The 26637-nt window shown below is 34.2% G+C and overlaps 1 protein-coding gene across 3 annotated transcripts in view; it reads left to right on the top strand.

The window, feature by feature from the left end:
• Positions 1-26637, top strand: part of LOC145267033 (tripartite motif-containing protein 2-like) — a 569514-nt gene that overhangs the window by 517221 nt on the left and 25656 nt on the right. Inside the window, exon 2 of one of the 3 annotated variants that reach the window (XM_080122982.1) lies at positions 10637-10680. The exons of the other annotated variants lie outside the window; for them this stretch is intronic. The gene's annotated coding sequence lies outside the window, so the exon portion shown is untranslated. The remainder of the gene's footprint in view (positions 1-10636; positions 10681-26637) is intronic. 3 annotated transcript variants of the gene reach the window in all.

The raw sequence follows: 26637 nt of genomic DNA, 5'->3' as shown, positions 1-26637 counted from the left end.
TGAAAACAGTAGTTCGATAATGATACAAATTCCATTTCTGGTATACCAAAAATCTGATCTTATGTAGAAAAAAAGTGGGCTGTATTTTTGGATTCAGATTATCAAAAATTACTTATTAGCTTCCTGACAGCAAAATATGCTTTGGACTACTATTTTTATCTTGTTTGTTATTTTCACAATGTTTCGGCCATTGTAATTTCTGATTTATTTATTTATTTTTTTTTTTTTTACAACTGCATTTTTTTAAACTTTGAAATTTTTATGTTGAATTCGAGAATCTATATGGAATTTCCAATTAGACATTTTGTTTAATCTTTGGCTAGATTTTTCTTGAGCCTCATCAAGTAGGTGTTAATTAAATATGTTATTCTTAGTACTTATAATAAAGATTGAACTTTTGACCACAGAAGATGAAGATTATCAGTTAGGACTGATTGTTAATCAATGCTTTGAAGGTTCAATCCTTACTAATATAATTTTTTCTGTTTTTCTTTTTTTTTATTTAAATAAAATCACTCTAGACAAGGCATGAAGCCATTTGATGTAAGGAGCTAACAGGAAGAAAAGATAATTATTGTAAAGTTAGAAGCCTTATTGGCCTTAGTCTTGAAACGACCAAAGCTATATTAAAGTTAAGTGGTGTCCTGCTTGGCACAGGCATTGACGGCTATGACTGTCCATTCATCTCTCTCCCTCAAGGCATTCATAAATTCATTGTTGCTCATCATTTTAGATGTTGTCCAGGTGTTCAGATTGTCGTCCTCTTCTTCTTGTACCAACGATTTTTCCCGTTATTCTTTGCTGGTTGTCGGAGAATAGTTTGATGACGATCAGGTGCCACCTGTCTATCATGGTAATCCTTACCGAGCGAGGTGCTCTGATTCAGAACCCTATTCACGCTGTTTCTCAAATAAAGAGGTTGATGTATTGCCAGAGCTTTCTTTGCAGTTGTACAGACAGTAGGTTGCAGTTTCTTTCTGTCCGAGCAGTACCCATCCTGAGTGATTGTCCTGACCATTGTACCTAGAGGTATCTTATGCTCAGCACAACGAATACGAAACCATGAACAGAATTATTTCTGTTTGCTTCCGTATTACATCAGTCACCTGCTTTCTATGACCTCACACTACCCTGATTGGAGGGAAAGGGAGCTAAGTGGGTTCTCGACCATGCCCCAGAATCTCCCACAGACTAGCGGAGGGAAGGAGGTGTCTTACTTTTCCTTTGACAGTAGTGCCGTCCTACTAATCAAGCTACATAAATAGGAAAAAAAAAAAGTTCCAAAAGCTTGCAGTATTTTGGAAAGAAGCTACTCTTATAGTAATTATTTACTACAATGAAATATCAAAACAGTGGATTGATGAAGACCACTAGACGAATGAGTCAAATGAGCTGCAATAAAGAAAGCAGGGAATAGATAAGACAATTCTGAAAAAGAAAAAAAAAACGCATCCCATAATAGTATTTATAAAAAAAGAGGCTAACAGTAACATTACGGCTGTGAGGAAGATGTTGTTTGGTTGCTATTTTTTTTTTTTATGGCATATCAACCCTTTTCAGGTTATTTAATGCAGAATCCATTGATTTTGAAGAAAATCTTTTTAATAGAATTTTTTTTTTCAAGTCGGTTTCTATTTAACCCATAGTTGGGACCCTAACAGGTACTACCACTCCAGGTTAGAGTGGACCTGAGAGCAAAGGCAATTAAAGGGTGGTTCCACAATCCCCTAAGCCCGCAAGCTGGTGCCTCACCATTGGATATAGTTTAAGGTCATATCCAGGACCCTGTGAGGAAGAGGTTGGAAAAAAGAAATGATGAGTCTGATCAAATTTGAATCTTAGAAGTTAATTTCAGATTATAAAAAGGAAAATTTTAAACTCTAAAATATGGACATTTTTTTTTTTATTTAAATAATTGTCGACATTGAAACGATAATTCAGTGAAAGAATTTATTAAAAGAAATCGATTTTGCAATTAAATTGATAGAACAACTTACAAAATATTGACATTTAAATCCTATAAATGTAAACAAAAAAATCTATAACCAAGATACTTGTTAGCATTCAGAGCAAAAACAGAAACGCACAAAGAGTATACCCTATGTGCTTCTCCCTTATTTAAAAAAAAAATTTTCTTTCAATCATGTTTATCCCAAAACGAGACAAATTGCCATTGAAACTTAAGGATCATGGACCATATCTACAGGGAGTTGAAACTTAAGGATCATGGACCATATCTACAGGGAGTTGAAACTTAAGGATCATGGACCATATCTATAGAGAGTTGAAACTTAAGGATCATGGACCATATCTATTGAGAGTTGAAACTTAAGGATCATGGACCATATCTATTGAGAGTTGAAACTTAAGGATCATGGACCATATCTATAGGGAGTTGAAACTTAAGGATCATGGACCATATCTATAGGGAGTTGAAACTTAAGGATCATGGACCATATCTACAGAGAGTTGAAACTTAAGGATCATGGACCATATCTACAGAGAGTTGAAACTTAAGGATCATGGACCATATCTACAGAGAGTTGAAACTTAAGGATCATGGACCATATCTACAGAGAGTTGAAACTTAAGGATCATGGACCATATCTATAGAGAGTTGAAACTTAAGGATCATGGACCATATCTACAGAGAGTTGAAACTTAAGGATCATGGACCATATCTATAGAGAGTTGAAACTTAAGGATCATGGACCATATCTACAGAGAGTTGAAACTTAAGGATCATGGACCATATCTACAGAGAGTTGAAACTTAAGGATCATGGACCATATCTACAGGGAGTTGAAACTTAAGGATCATGGACCATATCTACAGAGAGTTGAAACTTAAGGATCATGGACCATATCTACAGAGAGTTGAAACTTAAGGATCATGGACCATATCTACAGAGAGTTGAAACTTAAGGATCATGGACCATATCTACAGAGAGTTGAAACTTAAGGATCATGGACCATATCTATAGGGAGTTGAAACTTAAGGATCATGGACCATATCTATAGAGAGTTGAAACTTAAGGATCATGGACCATATCTACAGAGAGTTGAAACTTAAGGATCATGGACCATATCTACAGAGAGTTGAAACTTAAGGATCATGGACCATATCTACAGGGAGTTGAAACTTAAGGATCATGGACCATATCTACAGAGAGTTGAAACTTAAGGATCATGGACCATATCTACAGAGAGTTGAAACTTAAGGATCATGGACCATATCTACAGGGAGTTGAAACTTAAGGATCATGGACCATATCTACAGGGAGTTGAAACTTAAGGATCATGGACCATATCTACAGAGAGTTGAAACTTAAGGATCATGGACCATATCTACAGAGAGTTGAAACTTAAGGATCATGGACCATATCTACAGAGAGTTGAAACTTAAGGATCATGGACCATATCTACAGAGAGTTGAAACTTAAGGATCATGGACCATATCTACAGGGAGTTGAAACTTAAGGATCATGGACCATATCTACAGAGAGTTGAAACTTAAGGATCATGGACCATATCTACAGAGAGTTGAAACTTAAGGATCATGGACCATATCTACAGAGAGTTGAAACTTAAGGATCATGGACCATATCTACAGAGAGTTGAAACTTAAGGATCATGGACCATATCTATAGGGAGTTGAAACTTAAGGATCATGGACCATATCTACAGAGAGTTGAAACTTAAGGATCATGGACCATATCTATAGAGAGTTGAAACTTAAGGATCATGGACCATATCTACAGAGAGTTGAAACTTAAGGATCATGGACCATATCTACAGAGAGTTGAAACTTAAGGATCATGGACCATATCTACAGAGAGTTGAAACTTAAGGATCATGGACCATATCTACAGGGAGTTGAAACTTAAGGATCATGGACCATATCTACAGAGAGTTGAAACTTAAGGATCATGGACCATATCTACAGAGAGTTGAAACTTAAGGATCATGGACCATATCTACAGAGAGTTGAAACTTAAGGATCATGGACCATATCTACAGAGAGTTGAAACTTAAGGATCATGGACCATATCTACAGAGAGTTGAAACTTAAGGATCATGGACCATATCTACAGGGAGTTGAAACTTAAGGATCATGGACCATATCTACAGAGAGTTGAAACTTAAGGATCATGGACCATATCTACAGAGAGTTGAAACTTAAGGATCATGGACCATATCTACAGAGAGTTGAAACTTAAGGATCATGGACCATATCTACAGAGAGTTGAAACTTAAGGATCATGGACCATATCTACAGGGAGTTGAAACTTAAGGATCATGGACCATATCTACAGAGAGTTGAAACTTAAGGATCATGGACCATATCTACAGAGAGTTGAAACTTAAGGATCATGGACCATATCTACAGAGAGTTGAAACTTAAGGATCATGGACCATATCTACAGAGAGTTGAAACTTAAGGATCATGGACCATATCTATAGGGAGTTGAAACTTAAGGATCATGGACCATATCTACAGAGAGTTGAAACTTAAGGATCATGGACCATATCTATAGAGAGTTGAAACTTAAGGATCATGGACCATATCTACAGAGAGTTGAAACTTAAGGATCATGGACCAAATCTACAGTGAGTTGAACAGCAAGATGTTTCCTTTACACAATTTTTGCATGTTAGTGCAGTTGGAAAAGCAGGATATACGAAGAGAATTCCAAAGTTTAGTAGTTTGAAGTAAGAAACTTTACAAATAGAAAGCTCTCTAGCATTGTGGAACCTCTACAGTGAGATGGGCGGGGGGTGCTTGTTGGGTTAATCGGGGGTGGGAATATTTACATCAAGGAGGCATCAGTGTTACAAGTTCATTACAGTCCATTGAAGTACTTGTAAAACAAACACGGCGATGTAACACTGGTGATGGGGCATAAGTTGTAGCTTGGTTGACAGTGCGGAACCTGTTAGATTGGAGACTCTTTTTTCTTTCTTTTTTAACTGTGTCCAATAGAAAGAGAGACTTGCTGTTGATATAACGGCTCATATCTGCAACAATATTCCAAACATGGCTTTGTAGAGCTATAAAATACTGTCACATGTTAGTATTTTTCTAGTGTAGTAGAAGGAACGCATCATCGTCGCAGCAGCCTTGAGGTTGTTCTCAACTCAACAATAATTGATCTGGAATATTATCATCTAATAATAACAAAATTATTCAATCCGGGTCCCATTTTTTGATTTGCATTCATTTTTTTTTTTTTTTTTTTTTTAATCTCTCTCTGAAGCAAAGAGTAGCTCACTTCCTCTCGCAGGAAGCAAAGAGAAAAAAAGACGCAAATCGGGGGGGGGGGCAGATTAAATATTTTTGCTATTATGATATTTCAAATAGATTATTGTTGAGATAAAACGGTCTCATATCATACAGCAAATCTTAATAACGAAATAGAAATTTAAATTGAACCTCGATAAATTGTCTGTAATAGATCTACAGATAGGTTGGATATCTGTACTATTATATGAAAGGAGCTTTGTCTGTCTGTGTGCGTGCTCGTTCCGTATGGACTCTGAAACGGCTGGAATGATTTTTATGAAATTCACACAAATGTACTTTATGTATCTCGCAGTATTCTTAGATAGGTTTGTATCGGAATGTTTTATGCAACCTAACATCACGAATGCATTTTTTTTTTTTTACCATACAAGTAGAAAGGTTAGCCATATAAAATCAACAGTAGGTTTTTGATATGATAGAGGCACTTTGGAATTAATGTTTCTGCTTAAAAGCACAATTGAACCATGATGTTTGACTTTTGCATTTTAAACTTTAATTCAAACCATTAGGTATAAAATAATTTTATAAAATCAACAGTAGCTTTTCTACAGTGCAATGTAGATTATAATGTATTGCGGACTAAGTTACTGCATAAAGACATGTAAAGCTTCTTTCCGGTGCACCGCGATGGGTCCCTAACTGGAACAGACAAGCAATCAATTTGATTGAAAAATGGGTGATTTCACCGATTTCGATGAGAATAAAAATATGGGAGCATGAAACATTCGGTGATCATCATTCAATCCCGGGCAACGTCAGGTCTCCTTGCTAGTTACATATATATATATATATATATATATATATATTAGAACCACGGGATACAGTGGCCCTAGGATACGTATTTTTCAGGTTACGATGTGAAATACAATGTTTTTCCGGACCCCTGTTACGGTATTTGCCCCACCTTAAAGTATATGCTATTTGTGTATTATATATTGTACTGTATTTTTTTTTTTTTTACTAATTTTTAATATGTACTATATAAAATTTTGCTTCCGGCGATTTCACCTCCCGATCTTAATCCAAAACTCTAGGAGTTTATTAGGCAAAATTTTTATAATAAAAATATATACGTATACATAAATATATATGGAAAGAGTTTTGTGTTTACTATAACGTTTTTATGCAAATATTACGCAAGTATAAACCATGTAGAATATCTGCATGAATATAATTACACGTAATAGTTAACTAAAGATGATCATCCTATAAGAAAACCAAAAATAAAATGCTAATAGGGAATTAATTAAAATGAATGTTTAAAAGAATATGCAAATTAGCTAGATCTTTTGCGGATGAATTCAATTTCATGGCCCATATATAAGAAAATTGTATATTCTTCTATAATATAAATCTCACCTATCTGTTTAAATGAATGTATGTATGTATGTTTTCCTAAAACTTTCAACAGAAGCAAGGGATTTTCACGACTTTGGTATCATTTTGAAAATCGACGCTTCGGATGAAAAATATCGAAAAATTGGCTAAAAACATTTATTCTTTCATCCTCAACTGGGCATTTTTCTACAGGGAGGGGCCGCTTTTTTCGCCCATATTTTTGAAAATCATCCCTTCTTTTCGATTGACTAGCCTTAATTTAAACCTTCACCACTTCCAGTTTGGCAATAGACGCAACGGCAAAGACGTCACTTTTTTTTGTTTTTCACGTTCTTCCTTTGCGGCACGGGTTCGAGTATGCCTGCCTACTACCACATTTTTTTTTTGTTTTTCTTGACACACACCTGCAAACACCCGAGCAACGCCAGGCGCTCAAACTAGTTTTAAATAAACAGAAACAAGTAAAGCATGCATGGTCCCCCGTGAGTGCACAGTGAACGAGGTGTAAAAAAAAGAAATGACTAAGTTCAGCATCCCCCCCCCAATTTAGCCCCAAAAGTCCTCAGGTGATGTCAAATCCTGATGAAAATGAACAAACGGTGCAGTTTTAGGCCTTAACATATGTAAATTTGAGTTCAGCACCATGCAAAATTACTAAATAGACATACATAGAAAATTTTGAACAAATATGGTAAAATAGTCCCAAAAATGGAGTGTTTTATTAGCCCTAAAAGAGCCCCTGGGGCACACCCAAGAGTTATCACGAAGTATAGACAAACAAAATTATATAGAAATCAGTTAGTTTCAACTTTTCAGAAAGTTTTATAAAAATCCAAGGCATCAATTATTATTTTTTTGATAAGCACAAAAGTGTCAATTTTAACCATTTTAACCCGAAAGGCACCTCTAGGGAGGGGGGACAACCGAAGTTTTTACCTTGAAAATCCGTTCTGTTACCTTTTTACTCGTATCATGTTTAATGTTTGTGCAAAATTTCAAAAAATCTCAAGGCGTAGTTATTGTGAAAAGTACGAACGGACGGTGAATTTACAGGTCCACCCTCCTTTTGTCGGGGGGGGGGGGAGGACAAAAAGGCTTTTAATATGAATATCAATACAAAAAATAAATATATAGGAGTGTGTGTGTGTAATATATATATATATATATATATATATATATATATATATATATATATATATATATATATATAATTATTATTATTTCAAAAGATTGTTGTATTATTAATTGAAATAACAATAAGCTGTACGAATGTGATAAATGAAAAACTTTTGCATTTATTCATTTAAATAAAGATGATATCAGTTTGTAATTTGTGGAAGAGTCCTTACAAATGAAATGTATTTCTTTCTATTGGACACACACACACACACACACACACACACACGGATTTTGTTCGGGTCAGCTAGTTCTTTAGTGCTATCCAATTATCTTGCTGACTGACAAAGTTTCCTGTTGATAAAAGCAGGTAACTTTATCAGCGTTGAAATAAATAGTTGTTTCAGTAACGGGAAACCTTGCTGAGTAAAATACTCATATTGATTAGTAGCGCATCAGTCTCAATAATTAGGGGCATCTTACTAATTGCTGCTGAGAATAACTAAATTAACTCCCTTATTTTATTTTTATTTGTCTGTTGTTGATAACTAGCAAGTAAATTATTAAGATTATTTTTTGCCACAGGGCTATTCAAAATATGCGTACAAAGGCGTGATACAACAAAACCAATTAAAAGTTAGACAAAAAGGACCATGATATGTGTTGACCACTTTGTTAAAAGAGAGAGAGAGAGAGAGACAGACAGAGAGAGAGAGAGAGAGAGAGGGGGAAAAATACCAAGATCTTATGTATGACATGAAAAGAAACCGGAATCTTAGGAAGATCTCCATCATTCCAGTAATTATAAACTGGACTCATGAAAAAGAATTTTTAAAACTACCTGGCAAATATACCCGGTGAATCAAGTGCAAGAGAGATTCAAACAGATGCACTTAAAAGGACGGTCAGAATATTTTTAAAAATCTCTCGGTAAGAATGTCTGAGTTATCAGTTGAATGTTTGGCATCCATTAGGATGCCTCATCTCCAGTTTGAACAAACTGATAAGGAAATTTAAAAAAAAAAACAAAAAAAAAAAACAATCACTCTGTTCTATTAATAGAGAGATTGTTTATAAAATGAACAGAATGTTTTGATAGATAAAAGCGCAAGTTGCCCGATCTATATATCGTTTTCCCATTGTTAATAATTGGATCGTTTTTTTTTTATCTTTCTCCTTTCGCTTTCATCTTTCTCCGTGTTTCAGACTTTGTTTTTATACGATTATCGTTTACATTGTTATGAAAAGCTTAATTGGTTTCGTTCAGTTCACCATTTTCAACCATGATAACAATTCATCGATGTTTCGCCAAAACAAATGTATGTATTTCATTAATTTTATTCTTTTAAATGTGTTTTTGAAACGGATTAACAATAAGTGTTACAAAAGCTTGACAAGTATTGGCAAAATTAAGGAATAACTATTCGATGCGAAATAAGGGTATTTGATATTTATTTCACCAATATTAGCAATGCGTGGATAGACAAATTAAATTCATTATCTAAAGACATTGGATATTGATAAAATTAACTATGTGTTACATATTGGTTATTCACGTCTTATCCTGCCTTGACAGAGTTCAAAATAGACCGTAGTCTAGTGGGGGATGCCCTTTTCTCTCCCATGCAAACTCTTTCTCACAGAAGAGACGACACGAACCTGTCTCTGCTTTATCGTTATTTTTATGGTAAGCGCTTGTCTGAGCTCCAATCTATGGTTCCCTCCCGACAAACATTCACGAGAAACACTCGTCTAGCTGAAAACACTATCAATAATCCCCCCCTTTATCTGTGCCTAAACCTAAACGTAGATTCCATGAACACAGTTTCTTTCTTAGAACTGCACACCTGTGGAACTGTCTTCTGTTTGCTTGCTTTCCAGCTGACTACAATATGGCCGTCGTCAAGTCCAATGTAAACAAGCTCTTGAAGAGCCGTTCCCCTTAAGTAATTCTATATACCAAATTCACACTTCTAACGATTACTGTGATATTGCCTTTTGACCACTGTACATTCTTTAACACTTATCCTCGAGTGGCCTCTGGGCCTTGATAAGTGGCGATTACTTTGTAAAAAAAAAAAGAAAAACGCATAGAAAAACGCATGAAATAAGTTTTCTTTTTAATGAAGTTTCTTTGTATTATAATTTTTTTTTTTTATTTGGATTCTTCAAACTACTGTTCTCACCTTGAGTTTCATTTTAACGTTTTGATCGATATAACATCTGACCTTGTTCAGGTGGCTCTTGTCGAACTCGGGAATGTTTTTGTCGAACTCGGGAATCTGCACGAATTTCGAACGGAACCTTTTACTTAATTCACATTCTTCAAAAGAATGTTACTTTTTACAAGGTTCAATCCTCAGTGTGAGCGACCGAAAAATACTATTGGAAATTACTTTGGACTTCTATCTAGCCATGGCTGACGGAACAATAGCATGCTGTCCCCATAAATTATAAAAAAGGGTTTCTTTAAAAATTCTGTGCAGATTCTCGAGTTTGGCAAGATACGCCTGAAGAAGGTGGGAGGTTACATCGACCGAAACGTTGTGAAAAATGACTCAAGATGAGAACAGGAGTCTGAAGAATTCAAATAATACGAATAACCAAATCTTATCTCAAAAATTCAGAAATGTAATTTCCTTTCTATTTTATTTTCTATTTTATATAAAATAGTTTCTGAATGAGATTTTGACAATATCAATCAATATGTTCTGTGATGATATAGCTTAAACACTTGGAAGTGTTATATAAATATTAAGTTAAATATTTGTATCTTTTTAAATCTTTTATTATTTATTCTTTTTATTTATTATTTTTTTTATCTTTCAAATAAATGAAAGCTTTTCATTTTCCTGCTTCCATTTCTCTTTCTCTGCAGAATATGAACCAATTTTAATTCTTAATCTGGTCAGCTTAAATCTGGTAAGACTTGGAAACAGTCTTTCAACGACACTTTTTCAATAGACATTAGTTGCTCACCGAAACGTTTTACCTTTTATGACTATTAACTCTTTAGACATTTTAGATTTTGTCACAAATTTTTACCACACGTTTGCATGTTTGATGCACTTATATTCTTAGATGATTCACCATTTTTTTTTTTATTAAAATATGCATGGGAATTTTATTAGTGATTCAGCACAAGTTACGTGTTTTAACTTTTAAATCTAAAAAAAAAAAAAAAAAAAAACAACAAAAAACAAATAGTTTTCCTTTCATTTTCCTGTAAAATATTTCTTCTGTTTGAACATTTAAATGTTGTTTTATATTTTTTTATTACTTAAAATCAAAAATATCCGTATGATTAAACCTTTCCTAAATTTCGAAATTATTATAGGACAGAGTATACAGTAGACTGCAGGTTTTTTAAATCAGTTAACTTCTCCTAGATGCATGTCCTAACGAAGCCTGGGGGTTCATCTCTCCCAGTGAATTAATGCTCTCCCAGATACCACAGCCCTGTCAGTGGGGCATTAGAATACGCCGACTGCCCCCCCCCCCCTGCAGAGGGTAAAAGTCCCTCAATGGGGATCCTGGATATGACCTTAGACTATATCCAGTGGTGAGGCCCCAGCTTGTGGGCTTTGGGGAGTGTGGAGCCACCCTTTAATTACCATTGCTCCCAGGTCCACTCTGACCCAGAGTGGTAGTACCTGTTAGGGTCCCAACTATGGGTTAAATAGAAACCGACGTAAAAACAACAAATATATTCTATTAAAAAAATCTTTGGATTCGGCATTAAATAACCCGAAAAGGGTTGATATGCCGTAATACAAAAACAACCAACCCACCCAGATACCAACCTGGAATTTCTACGACTCTGCGTGGTATATACAACGCCTAGCCTTCCCAAATGGTCACCCATCTGGTACTGGCCAGGCTCAACATTGCTTAACTTCGGTGATCTTGTGATTGTGCCATACATATATATATATATATATATATATGTATAAGGAGGTTAAAATTTTGCAGATTACAATTTGCAACATTTATTATTCAAAACAAGGGATACAAAACAAAGGTGGTTATTTCCTTATTTCATGGGGTTTCAGAAAATTCCTCTTATTCTCAGAAGAAAAAAAAACTTAACAAAATAACGTTTATATAGACTATCTATGATTTTACTGGTTAGTACATAGTTTGAAAGCTTCAAAGTATGATAGACATAATATTATAAAGATAATATATAGATCAATAAAGAATATTCAACTTGAAGTCCACGTATAAAAATGTAAATTAGACAGTAACAATGTCCAAACAGTGAAGTTAGTTGCCACTTGATTAATATCCGTAAATCCAAAGGAAGTATTCTATCCAAAGCCAGAGCGTATAGAAGTATAGTTCTTATTTGAAAAATCCTATACCGTAGAAATTATAGCTTGAAAGGTTTAAAGAATTTAGTTTTAAGCTAAAACACTAACACTTGCATTAATATATATATATATATATATCTATAAAGTACCAATCATAGTAGGGGTAATAAGTAGGCAAATGGATTAATCCTAATCTTATGAATATAAGATTGGTAGATAAAAAAATATATCCATTTGGAATTTGGAAACAGACGAATCTCACAGGTCAGGAATTCATTTTTATAACATGAATAGGATAGCCGAATTAATTAAGAATAGGAAACTAGATCTAATATCTGTAACATTTTTACTTAAGATTAAGGGAGGTGGTGTTTGATCAACACTGTTGAGAAGCCATGATTTAATATACTGTTGTTGTTTTTTTTTTTTTTAATCCTTGAAATAGTGTTCCATGGTAAACAACCGATGATCCCTTAAATCAACATTAGTACTATAGTGAATTTGAGAAAGCAAGTTGATACATTGATTGCAAGTGATTAAATGACTTACTGACTAAATAGTTTTCTAACGAGTGATAAAAAATATAAAAATTAAATAAGTTTTTTTATATAGTTTTAAAGGTTAAAAAACTTCAAAAACTACATATATATATATATATATATATATATATATATATATATATAAAGATTTTCTTGATCTGCAGAGTTTCAAAGAATGCATTCTTTTCATTAGAGGAAAGATGAAATTCTTAAGTTTACTGAAGCTTTTGACTTGTAAACTTAATTTTTACTTGATTTTATATCAATATATATAAAGATTTTTGAGGGGCTACAAAAGTATAGTAAATATGCTTAAAAGATTCATTTCATTTTGCTAATTACCTTTAAAATTCTATGGTTGGTAAGAAATTCATGTGCTTCTATGATATTAGTAACCTATTCACTTGTGTCCCTATTTTAAAAATAATAGATATGTGTTGATTTTTTTTTTTATATTATAGCCAATTATCGCCCTTCCTATTCTTGCAAGCATATTCATTGTGTTGATGGAATTTGCCATGACAGTCGTTGAAGTTAGTTTTACCGATGTAATGCATAAGAAAAATGGATGGGGTATCCATGGGCTCAGTCTTGAGACAAACAATGGTGAACATTTTTGTGGGTTCCTATAAGAAATAATAATTATCAGGACCCATAAAACCTTTAGTCTACTTTCGATATGTAAATGACGCATTCTGCTTTTCAAAAATCAAACGGAGGAAAAAAATTCTTCTCCTTACTAAATAACATGTATCGTGCATGAAAATATATTCACAAATGAGAACATCATTCTACTTTAGCATTCCTTGAGGTATTCGTAAGAATAACTTCATTGAGTTACCTTACATCTAATGTAAACCTGCATTTACAGGACTGTAGACACACCGGGACTCATTTTGCCCTAGCCAACGAATGTTGAATTTAATTTTGACTCTACCACATAATGCCTTTATGATTTGATCAAAAACAAAATCAGATGAAGAACTGAGAACGATTACTAATACTTTATCCAATAATTGGTACACTTTCGATGTGATTAGGTTGGTCACAAAAAAAAAAAATGACTTTTCCAAATAAAATTCAATACAGTAGATAAATGTCCAATTTACATTTGTTTCTCTTGGTTAGGGACAGTAAGTGAAAAATTCATTAAACAAATCAACTCAACAGTTGAAAAATGCTACTTTGCTTCCAGTGTAGTGTTTTCTCTTCAAAACGATGCCCCTTTGAAAAAATATTCTACTCACTCACCCACCATAATAATAATAACAACGTAATTTACCAATTCAAACGTTGTTGAAGTACCAACTACATAGGTAGAACGCCATTGAGATTGAATAGTAGAATTCAACAACACATACTTAGCAAAATTAGAAATGGGACCTAGATTCTTATCTCGAAGCATAACACTGTATTGCCAGATGAATCTAATAAAAAGGATACACCACAAAGGAAATATCTATTTTTAGTGCAGATTCTAGTGCTTGCAAAGCAGCAGACGTTCTTAGTAATACCTCTGTATCTTCCAGAGTAGACCATTTATTAAAAAATCTGTTATGTGAAACAAATTTCAGCATTGACTCATTTTCCATTCTGAGTCTATGCTCATTCAAAACATCATTTAAAAATCTTGGAGACTGTTCACGTTTGTTTAAAGAGACCTCCTCATTGTAAACAGAAGAAGTGTCTCTTGGGTTTGAACATGATTAATCTCTAAGATATTCTACCATCTATAATGTAAATCTCACCCGTTTGTTTAAATGTATGTATGTATGTGTGCCTAAAAATTTCGACAGAAGTGACAAATTTTCACAAGATCAGTATCGTTTTAAAGCTTGACCTTTTGGACGACAAATATCGAAAAATTGGCTAAAACATGAATTACTTCACGCTCAACTGGACACTTTGCTACAGGGAGGGGTCGCTTGTTTTTGCTGATATTTTTGAAAGTCATCCCCACTTTTCGATTGACTAGCCTTAATTTAAACCTACGTCACTTCCGGTTTGGCGATGAGCGCAACAGCAAAGACATCATGTTTTTTATTTTCATATTCTTTTCCTCTGCAGTACGCGTTTCTGCTTCCCTGATTGTACTGACATGCAGAAGTTCAAGTGAAATTTAAACCGATATCTTGCTGCTCAACTCCCTACATAGTATCCCTGCAGTTATGTCCCAGATGGTAGCCTCCTACATCCAAGTGGCACTGTGACTTGTTTGGGGTGAAAATTCAATGCAAAAATTAAAAAAAAAAAATAAAACAAAAAAATAATATATATATTTAATCCTATCTTTATACAGAGATGCTTAATATTAAAAATAGTATTAATATAAGAATTTCTTATATATAATATAGTAAAAATGAGTTTTCTTTTCATTTAATATAGATAGATATGTCCATTAGACTTTAAAGAAAAAAATATGACATTTTTCAGGAACAACGTTTGGAACATTTGTTATCATATTCCTTACTTCCGTGAGCATTTTATTCATTCTTATTTATAAATTATTTTATATTCATAAACTTTAAGTGTTTATATTCTTATAATTAATAAATAGATAACGCATTTTTTTTTCATTTACACACACACACCATTTTTCTTTTTGTTTTGTTTTTTTTTATTTAGTAATAAATCTATGGCACAGTATTCTGTGCTAAAAATAGATGCTTCCTTTGGAAGATTTTTTTTTTTTTTTGAGAGAGAGAGGGAGGGGAGATAATTTGGTTCTAATGTACTGCTTCACATCCTATTGTATCCTTGTTTGTTAGGTCCGTCTGTAAATATAGTGTTATGTTTGGGATTAAAATACTAGATTCTTATCTCGAAGCATACCACTGTATTGCAAGGATACAATACGAAGGAAATATCTATTTTTAGTGCAGATTCTAGTGGCACAGATTTCGTATTTGATATCTTGCAAAACAAAAGAAAAAAATTTAATAATTTTTTTTTTTTTTCTAATTCATTAACACAACTGTGTTAACCAATACTAATCTTTTATGAAATAAACAGACATTGGCATTAAGTAACCCACAAGCGTTTGTATGCTACTAAACCCACCAGACTTAACAACGCATACTCGCACAGTGCCCCCAATGATGCTGGCTTAAACAGAGCTGAGAGAGGAAAGATAATGAAATACGAAAGTCTTCTGTACAACATGAAAAGAAACTGGAATTTTAGGAAGATTTACATAATTCCAGTAATTATAGGAGCAACCGGACTCATGGAGAATAATTAAAAGAAACTACCTGGCGAATATACCCAGTGAACCATGTGCTAAAGATATAAACAATTGAACTTAAAGGGACGGTTAGAGACTTAAAAAACTTTCTCAGTTGTAGTTTCTGCAATAGCGGATGAATATCTGGCATCTCTAGGATGCCCCACACCCAGCAAAACCAAATTGATGAGAAATTTTTTTTTTTTTTCAAATACAAGGAATAGTGCACTGTCTCCAAATATAGTAACAGCACTAAGCTGAATACTACACTAGACTAGATGAATTCTTGTCATGGAATCCTGTAAGACCAAGTGACCATAAGAAAGATTTGGTATAACACAGTTAACTGGTAAATTGGAGAGGGGAAATTTAATGTTTTTCACTTAACATTTGCGAGATAAAAAAGAATTCATTGAAACACTGATTATTTTATGTATCTCATATAGACATCAAGTATCAGCTCCAAAAAGAGGACCCTGGATTTGTGAGAACTTCAACTGAAATAAAATGAAACATATATATAATGAGAATAATGGAAATAGTATTCCAACGAAATAGGGAAATAAAAAAACAGCATACAGAGTTCTGTGTTCATCAACGTTTTGTCTTTATTTCGAAACTTCCTCTGCAGTAAACAAAAACACCAGTATAAATATTTGGAAAAATTTTTTTTGAAAAGTGTTCCATTTCAGAAAAATCTCTTTAATCAGTTTTCGGCCAGAAATTTGGCTGTTAAAGGGTCAAAATTCAACGATTTGACCTTTGAGAACTCTACCAAACTCATCCGCCAATTTTGGGTCTAAACACTTAAATTTTAGATATAGGGTACTTGTACATGGATCTAACTTTATAATTTGATTTGAGCCCAAAACAAATGTTATGGGGTCATAATTAGGGTCAAAGTTTGAAAAAAAATTGACCTCTTTGGTTTTTACCAAATTACTCAGCTAATTTTTGGTTTAAACATTTGAAATTTTACATAAAATGTATTCAGATGTAGGGCAAGCTTTTTAATCGTTTTTTTGCTGAAAATTTGGCTTCCGACACACACAGACATTTTCACTTTTATAGATATACTAGCAGTTACGCCCGGCTTTGTTCAGGCCCTATGTACTGTTCATAACTTTATGTGCATATATATATATATATATATATATATATATGATTTTCAGAATGTGAGAGATTGTATATAATAAATTCCACGGCCAAACAACATCTTGGACTTCCGGTTCGTTGACTATTAAAAAGTTTGACTCATGTCTAGGTAACCTAGATCTGAAATTTCAAATGTTTACACACAAAAGTGTCTGAATAGTTTGCTAGAGATGTCAAATCTTTTGAACTTTGACCCCTTGGCAGCCAAGTTTTCGGCCAAAAACTGATTAAAAAGCTTGTCTTATGTCTGAATACACTTTATGTAAAATTTCAAATGTTTAGACTAAAAATTGGCTGAGTAATTTGGTAGAGACTGCAGAGGTCAAAAATTTGAAAATTTTGACCCCTTAACATTTATTGTTTTGGGTTCAAATCAAATTAAAAAGCTTGATCCCTGTCCAAGTAACCTACATCTAAAATTTCAAGTGTTTAGACCCAAACTTGGGGGAGGAGTTTGGTGGAGTTTTCAATGGTCAGATCGTTAAACTTTGACCCCTTGACAGCCAGAATTCTGACTGAAAACCGATTAAAAAGATTTCCCCAAATCTCAATACCTCTTCTGTCAAATCTCAAGTCTGTAGACTGAAAATTGACAGAATAGTTTGGTAGGGAATTGTACGTAGACAATATCACTTTTATAGATATATAGATTAAATCATTTCGAGTTAAAATATATTGAACAATAATTTTTTTTTATTGAGAAATACACACTTGAAATATATAAACATAAACCCAAGGGCAGCGGCCATATTGAAAATGTTCGTTTTCATTATCTAATATTTACATATTTCAAGCATGTATTTCTCAATAAAAAAAAATGTATCTTTGAATATATTTTAACTCTAAATGATTCTCCATGTAATAACATTAAAACATTATTTTTTAAAATTCCTACACAGAATTTTTTTCTTCAAAGTCAACTCAAGCCGCGATTTAGTGACTTTTCTCATTTATTTTTGTTTTTACTCATCAGTACTAGGGTTGAAACAGATAATATACAATTAATCATCTATTCAAAAGTCTTATCTTTTTGTCAACAGGCCTGTTATTGATTAAATAACATGTAAAAAATAGTCCATCATGAATGACAAAATTAATATGTAGTTAACAGTAACTTTGGTGCTTGTACATTATACAAACGAAAAAATATTGAATTTCAAGTAAAACAAATGGTACCTATGTAATTGGCATGTCGCAAATAGTAACATATCTAAAAATTACAGAAAACGATCAGGTAGAAAAATAATTAATGAAAAACTGTTTTCGATAAAGTTTAAATAAATTTTGTCCGAGATTTTGAATTACGTTCGTCACGTGACATAAACAGAACTTAATTATCTCCCCTGTCAACATCTTCTTTTTTTTTTTAGTAAGCATAATATAGTGATTTTGTTTTGTTTTATATATATATATTTTTTTCATTAATAATTATTTTTCTACCTAATCGTCTTCCGTAATTTGTGGATATTTTTCTATTGAGGACCTAGCAATTACGTAGGTACAATTTGCTTTACTTGAAATTCAATTTTATTTTTTTTTCGTTTGTATAATATAGAAGCACCTTAACTTTTGACCAATTAGTTTGAGGCATTTCAGAATCAGCAAATACGAAAGGGACACATTTGGGTTGACATCGGTGTCTGCAGATGAACCTCTAAACAAAGAATACTGCGCACACTTCGCATTTGGGGGGGGGGTAGTGTTGTAGTTTGGCATTGTACAGTCACACACGCACGAACGCACGCGCGCTCGCAAAAATAACAAACCATTATTCATTTCGATTTTCCCCGCGCGTTTAAAGAAAAAAAACATGTTCGTTCAGCAACGGTTCATATTTAAATACGCCCACACACTTTTTTCAAAGCGGCAAAAGTAAAAATAACATGTTTGGCGGACGTAGTTGGAAGCAGATTACATGACACAACTAGCCAATGAAAAATTAAGAATATAACCTTTTTTACGAATTTCGAAAAGCGAAGATAGCAGCTGGAGCGGTCCCTTCCTGGAGCCGGCCAAAAAGGTACAAAGTAGCCGTTTACGGAGACATTTCAGCTTTCTCCCTCTCGGCTCACTTCAAGACACCACGAAGGAATGTTTCTCTTGTTCACGACCTCGCCGCCGCCAACATCGTAAATATCATATGCATACGGCATGCGGACACACACACACACACACACACAAAACTACTTGTGCACACACGCATTCATCCCGAACATCTACTAAAGCTAATAACAGCAAAATCACTCATTTCTTGAATTTCTTTCTTTATGGGACTTTTTAAGCAAGGCGAACATCGCCAGATACACAAACTTTGAATTCCTTTTTCTTTAATTACTTTTACGCAGGACTTTCAACTAACATTTCTAATTACTATGATGTCGAGAGGACTCTCACCCATTAGACCTTTTGTGATCACCTTATTGTTGTTTAAAAAATAAATGCTGTACATTTGAATCAGAAGGAGGTGTCGGTTGTTTCATTCTTTTTTTTATTATTATTTGTTTGGGGCGAGGAAATTTAATCTCACTTAAATTTCTGACCCCCACTACAGCATTTACCGTTAAATTGATGACTTTAAGTTTTCAGGTATGCTGAAAACGAATATCACATTTAAATTTGGGACAGATGAGTAGTTTTCTGGATGTTAAGAACTTTATTATCCAATCTAATCCCTTATGTTTTCACTGGCGGTCATGTTTTTTTCCTAACTGAACAAGTATTATTGCGCATGCGTGTTACAAAACACCCTTTCCCTACTGAAATTCATTAAGTAATACGTTGGGGAAAAAAATGTCTTAATATCCAGGAAACTACTTGTCTGCCCTAAATTTGAATGTTGTATTTGCTTTCAGTAGACCCGAAAACCTTTAAAAGTCGTCATTTTAAAGGTGAGTGTTAAATTGCTGTTAAAGTAAAAATTTACCTTTTTTTTTATTTATTTTTAATTTAAAAAATATTTAAAAAAACGTTTTGTTTTGTAAAACTTGCGGTAATAGTAAAGATTGTTTACTCCACTTGGTGATCCGGCATATTAGCTTCCTCAAGCTATTTCCTGTTGGGTGTGTCACTGTGTCATAACACGTCATGTAAGACGGTGTTAGTTAATTTGGCGATCTCCGCCCAGTCACGTTCCACGATTTCTTATTTATTTCATTTGATTTTCACGCAATTTCTTTTATAAAAAAAAATGTTGTTTTTAAATATAAGAATATTCCCAAATTGTTTTCTCAGTGATTCGGAAGCATAGTGTAAGGTTTGGTAATCTGAACATTTTAATATCGAGGTTAGGTTTTCACTTGACTCCAGAACGATCGCCTACTAGGGTTTCCTATGCTTCTGGATTGCCTATTTTTCCAAATAAATGTGTTTTTGTTTTGTTTTTGTTTTTTTTTTGTTTGTTTTCACGTTTTTAATACGCTGAATTTCATTTCATATTTTTGGAACTGTTAACATTCGTTAATTTTCGTTTTATTTAATTTTATTATATTTGAAAATTTCATGTTGCATTCAATATTCATTATTTCTGTGGAAATGTGGCTGTAAAGAAACATATTTAAAAATAAATGTGTACATGGGTGCTTCTTCAGAATAAGAACGTAAATCGGAAGCCACAAAATTGAATTTCCATGAGAAACCAACGTTATCTACTTAATTGTTGCAATATTATTGTATTATATATACATATGTTTTATTTTTTTTATTACCGTTTTATCTGTTTGGTTATATATGTTTCGGATGTTGGACCATGTTTACGATCCAACAGCCTCATCAGACCTTACAGAAATGGTTTTTTAGTATTAGGAAGAAGTGTTTTAGAAGAAATACGAAAAAAAAGGAAAAAAGGGGGGGTAGGAGATAAGGGTAAGGGAGACGGGTATTGACAATATTTCAGTTTTGAAGGTTAAAATACATTAGATTGTATTGTGTGTGTGGGGGTAGCAGATTCAGGTAGGCGTGGGTGGAGATATATGGAAATAGGGAGGGGAGGTGGAGAGAGGATGGTAAAGAAAAAAGAGAGGGGGGAGGAGAGCAGGGGGGGAGGAGTTTCAATTTTTAGGTTTTAAATTTTGACTGCTTTTTGCTTGTTCAGCAAGGTATATTAAGTAGATGAGAGAGAAGGCGGGAAAGAACGTAAAAAAAACCCTGACATCTTACCCCTACTTCATGACACGACCGGAAGTTTGATATGATGACTTGCAAAAATAGCGATGCAAAAAAAAACTACCCCCCCCCCTTAGAGAAAACTGCCTAGTTGAAGGTGAAGGAATTAATATTCTTAGCCAATTCTTCAATATTTGTCATCTGAAGGGTCGAGCTTCAAAATGATAATGATCTTCTGAAAAATCGTTGTCTCTGTCAAAAGTTTTAGGCAGACATACAAACATACATACATACATACATTTAAACAGACAGGTGAGATTTATATAATAGACTAGCAAGGAGTACCCGGCGTTGCCCAGGTGTTTCGAGGTGTGTGTGTTTTTGGGTAAATGAAAACAAAAATCGTTGGGCGGGTGTTTGTTTTATAAAAAAACAAAAAAAAAACGAAGCCTTGATGCGCAGTTGGAAAATAATAAAATGTGAAAATAAACGTGCGACATTTAACGGCAGGTGACCGTTTTTGACGAGTTAACTTTATTTACCGCGAGTCTGTTCGCTTCTTTTTTTTTATACGAAAAAGCTCAATGCACATGCGGCGATCGAAAAATCTTGAATATTTATCTTTTGAAAGTCGGGCAAATTAAATAGACAGGCGACCCTGGTTGTTAATTCGTATATATTATCATTTAGGCGTGATCTAAAAAGTTTTAAGACGTAAGTCGACCAATCACTTCTCGGAAAAAAGCCTTTCTTGGACATACACAAAAAGCGAACGTACATACACACATTTTTGCTTTTATATTTATAGATGAATAAGATATGTAGAGTTAATAATACATTTTGATTGTGATATTATCTTGAAATTTTTCTGCAAAGAATTTTGTGACCAATAGAAAAGAATAATGCTGTTTGATGGTTATACCATCAGAGTATATGCTAGTGTGATTGCAAGAGTTGAGAATACTATTTACATTAATAATTAATTTTCTATTTTATCATTTTTTGTAATTTTTGGATATTTTACTAATTTTAATATGGCAATTAAGTAGATACCACTGTAACCCCAAACGTGTAGCTCCCTTGTCAGATCGCCGACTCCCAACGTCATGTACCGTGGATTTTTCGTTCACGACTGGATCGTCATTTTCTTGCTGGCGACTGTCGGTGGGGACACACACGTGGCTTCACAAAAGTACAAATATGAACAAAGAAAGGAAAAACACAAACGCCAATGTTCACATATAAATTGACTGTTGGACTTGTGAGAGTGTGTGTGTCTTCTCCCCGTCCTATTGATGTGACATTCGTCTATCTCTATTTCACAGTCAATTCTATAACTGTTCAACTGTAGTCGTTATCAACACTGATCCGTCGTCTAGCGCATCTAGATGTCAACTGTCTAACTGCTCAACTTCCATCTGCCGTGACGGGCATCTAGATGTTAACTGACTGTCTCCTCTCTCTTGGTATATCAGGTCGCCCTCCCCACCCTGGCTACCGGAAGCTGTCCTTCCCTGTTTTATCAGTATGTTTCTATTGTTTGCTATTTCCTATCTATTGTTAATTGTAGGATATTTCCGATTTCTTTGTTTATTCTAAGCTATTTCCTATCTATTGTTGATAGTAGGATATTTCCGATTTCTTTGTTTATTCTAAGCTATTTCCTCTTCCTTTGTCTATCTCCCCCTCTCAGCACTTAGTGGCTCAAATCCACCCCAGGGCCACTTTATAGTATCACACACCTCCCATGCCCAACTTGTCATTTATTACATAAATTACAAAAACACAAAATCATATCAACATAAATTACATAAAATTCATACATATTACATGAATAATGAAACACAAGAGATATGTCCTTCACTTAAAAAAAAAAACAGAAATTCGGCGTATCATTTCCAAACCAGGACCACAGGTGTGCACTCAACTCTCTGTATTCCAGGAGTATTTGAATACCCTTAAAAAAAAACTCTTCAAAGCAATTCCTTTTTTGACTGGCTCCAGACAACTGGTACAGCTTTTCATACCAGAGAGCGAAAATCAACCATGCTCCTCGAGGTAGAAAAAAAAAACAGGAGGAATTTTAACCACCTTCAAAATATTTCGCCCCACCCTCCCAAAAATTGACAGGAGGAATTTTAACTACCTCCAAAATAACAGGCATTCCGCCATTTCGCCCCACCCTCCCAAAAATAAACAGGAGGAATTTTAACCACCTCCAAAACATATCGCCCCACCCCCTAAAAAATAAAAACAAAATCATGAGGAATTTTAATCACCTCAACTGTAACAGGCATAGCGCCACTCTCCTCTTTCCCTTTCTCCCCCCCCCAAAAAAAAAAATCAGAGGATTTTTTTTTTTTTTGTCCCCTCCTACCGGGAAAACCTTGTGCACACACCCCTTGAACCTGTCAGGTCTCTCGCCATTTTTTTTTTTCAATAAGAAGAACAATCTTATACATTTTACTTATATAAAACTTTCAACATTATTAAAATAAAAACAAGTAACATTTTAACAAAACAAAATTGCTTCTCTACTGTTTCTGTTTTCGACAACACTAAAACAATATAATTCAACACAATAAAACCTAGAACCTGAAAAAAATAGCATTTAACAATTATAAGTCTCTTTATCTTTTTTTTTTCAAATTTTTCTCATTTCTTGTACTAATCGAATTAGAAGTCCCTGTGCAATTTTACAAGCAAGAAACATATGTAATCTTCATCGTTAGAAATACATAAAAATTCAAGTAAGCAGTTCTGTTTTTCTTTTTCTTTCGCATGACCAAAATGTTTTTCCTTAAAATCATGATATCTTTTATTTTTCTCTTCTTTTTAACAACAATTAAAATATAAAGTTCGTATGCATGTGTACAGAAAAAATTGTTTAAACAGTCTATATTTTTTCTATAAACGACAATTTTAATAAAAAGAAATTTTTATTTCATTTTCCTTATTTATTTTTTTTTTGAAGTGAAGGGCCTTCTTCTTCCCTCTGCACAGATCATCGGCCTGCGTCTCCTAATTTTTACCCCCCCCCATGAATCATGAACAGTGGTAAAAAATAACATTAAAATTCTAAAATTCTTGACTGACCTCACCCTAATCACTCATCGCATCAACCTTGATCTTTACCAATAATTTATTCTCCAAACATTAAACTTTCATTTATCCACGTTCTCAACGTATGTTAAATACATCCACTCTCTAAATACAATTTCTCAATGATTCTTCATTTGCCACCAGATGATAGAACCAACGTATACCACGTGCCAGTGTGTCATATGCCTAACTATCCAAATTTCTGGATGCTTCTTTTTCTGCATCCCACAAAAACTCATGTTCCGTTTTCCGCCAACAACCTGGCCAAGTCGAATCACCATGACTTAAATTTTTTTTTTTAACTATCGCCCCTACCCCCATCACCTAGCACGCGACGGAAGACAAATCCCCGTTCCCACAACAGACAAAGTTCCCAGGAGATGTCTTAAATCGATAAACAGCTTTCTCACAAAACGTGTTATGCCGCTAGAAGTCCTTGTAAACCGTGAGTGAAAAGATGGGAGAACGCCGCATTGCCACAAATATAGAAGACCTCTACACGGACAAAAATTGAAATGTTTAGCAATTCCTATCCTAGGCTTACATTTCCACAAAGTAACAAAAGGACGCACCGCCATGCTTTCCGATGCCACTTTAACACTGAGTGAACGCAATCTGTGCATCAGGAGTTGATGCATGTGGTAAACTCCTTCAATACAAATCACTATCTAATATCAAACTTTCCCGAAATTATTATCATCTCTGAGGCTCCCCTCCCTCATGGGAGATCTCCACACTAACATGTTGTACCCCGTCCCTACTCTTATCTCCACCTGAAGCGACCTTCCAACAAAGAGAAAAAAAAATCTAGAAAAAGAAAACAATCCTAAAAGCAAAAGAAAAAATAAAAATGATCAGCAAAATAGAAAAAAAATGTATACAGAAAGAAAGACAAAAACAATGTCGTTCAAAAGAACGACATTGTTTTTGTCTTTCTTTAAAAAAACAGTACAGTTTCCCCTCTCTTTGAGTATAAATGTAAAAAAAATTGAGAAAACTGTAACGAATCCCACTATATTACAAAAAATCAAATTTTGTTCACCCAGATGTGCGCGACCCCCACGCTCACCCTACATCTTTTTTTTCGACTACCCTCTTTCCCATCGACTAAGCTTCTCAAGCAAACACTTTTCATTGTAGTTGCCAATCTCCTGACACCCCTCTCTCTTTTCCTCTATCTTGGCTGACTTCCCCCACCCCGTCACTCCCCATTTTTTTCATTGTCCGGTCGCTCTTTCCTGCTTTCCACACTGTCTTCTTCAAACACACTGCCGCTATGATGCCCCTCTCTCCTTTTCTCTCTCTCCCGATGAATCACACATGGAAAACCCTGTATTCGCACATTTTTCTGTGAGGCAAGGTCTACACATGCTAACAAAACTAAACCAAAAAAGCTAGAAAAATATTTAATCAAAATGGAAAAATTAATAGGCCTAAAATTGCCGATTTTTTTTTTCTGTGCAGAGCCAAAAGAACAAGAGATTGCCACTCACCGCGTGTCTATTTTGTCATCTCGAATTTTCCTTGTTGCTCGATTTTCCTTTTTTTTTTATCCTTCTTTCTTCGTGGTTGCTTTGCGTGATTTTGTTTTTCTTAATTTTTTTTCCCCCGTTTTTTGTTTTTGTCTGTTATTTTTAAATTCACCGTTTTAATTTTTTCTGCGTCTCTCTCTCTCTCTCTCTCTCTCTCTCTCTCTCTCTCTCTCTCTCTCTCTCTCTCTCGCCGAAGTTTGTAATGATAGCGCTCTCATGTTTTTTCACTTTCTTCTTTTTTTATGTTCGTGATTTTTTTGTTTGTTTAGTTGATTTTTTTTTTTTTCGAAATGGATTCGGCCGTTTCAATTTTTTTCTGCGTGTCCCTTTTCTTTGTGAAATTGCCTCAAGGTCGATCCTGGTCACGGCACCATTGTAACCCCAAACGTGTGGCTCCCTCGTCAGATCACTGACTCCCAATGTCGCGTACCCTGGATTTTTTGTTCATGGCTTCACAAAAGTACAAATATGAACAAAGAAAGGAAAAACACAAACGCCAATGTTCACATATAAATTGACTGTTGGACTTGTGTGTGTGTGTCTTCTCCCTGTCCTATTGATGTTACATTCGTCTATCTCTGTTTCACAGTCGACTCTAAAATTGTCCACGACTCTATTTCACAGTCAACTCTATAACTGTTTGTTCAACTTTCATCCATCGCTACTGAAAGCTGCCCTTCCCTGTTTTATCTTTTATATTTGCTACTTCCTATCTATTGTTGATTGTAGGACATTTCCAATTTCTTTGTTTATTCTAAGCTACTTCCTCTTCCTTTGTCTATCCCCCCATCCTCTCAGCACTTAGTGGTTCAAATCCACTCCAGGGCCACTTTATAGTATCACACCACTGGTTTTAATCGAAATGGTTTTATTTACAAAATGAAAGCCCAATCAACGCAGAATGGTACTATCAG

Source organism: Euprymna scolopes, chromosome 4 (assembly GCF_053919585.1).
Source record: "Euprymna scolopes isolate OS-2025 chromosome 4, ASM5391958v1, whole genome shotgun sequence".
NCBI classification, from domain to species: Eukaryota; Metazoa; Mollusca; class Cephalopoda; order Sepiida; family Sepiolidae; genus Euprymna; species Euprymna scolopes.
The sequence above is the reverse complement of the archived record's forward strand: the minus strand, read 5'-3'. Positions and strand labels throughout refer to the sequence as shown.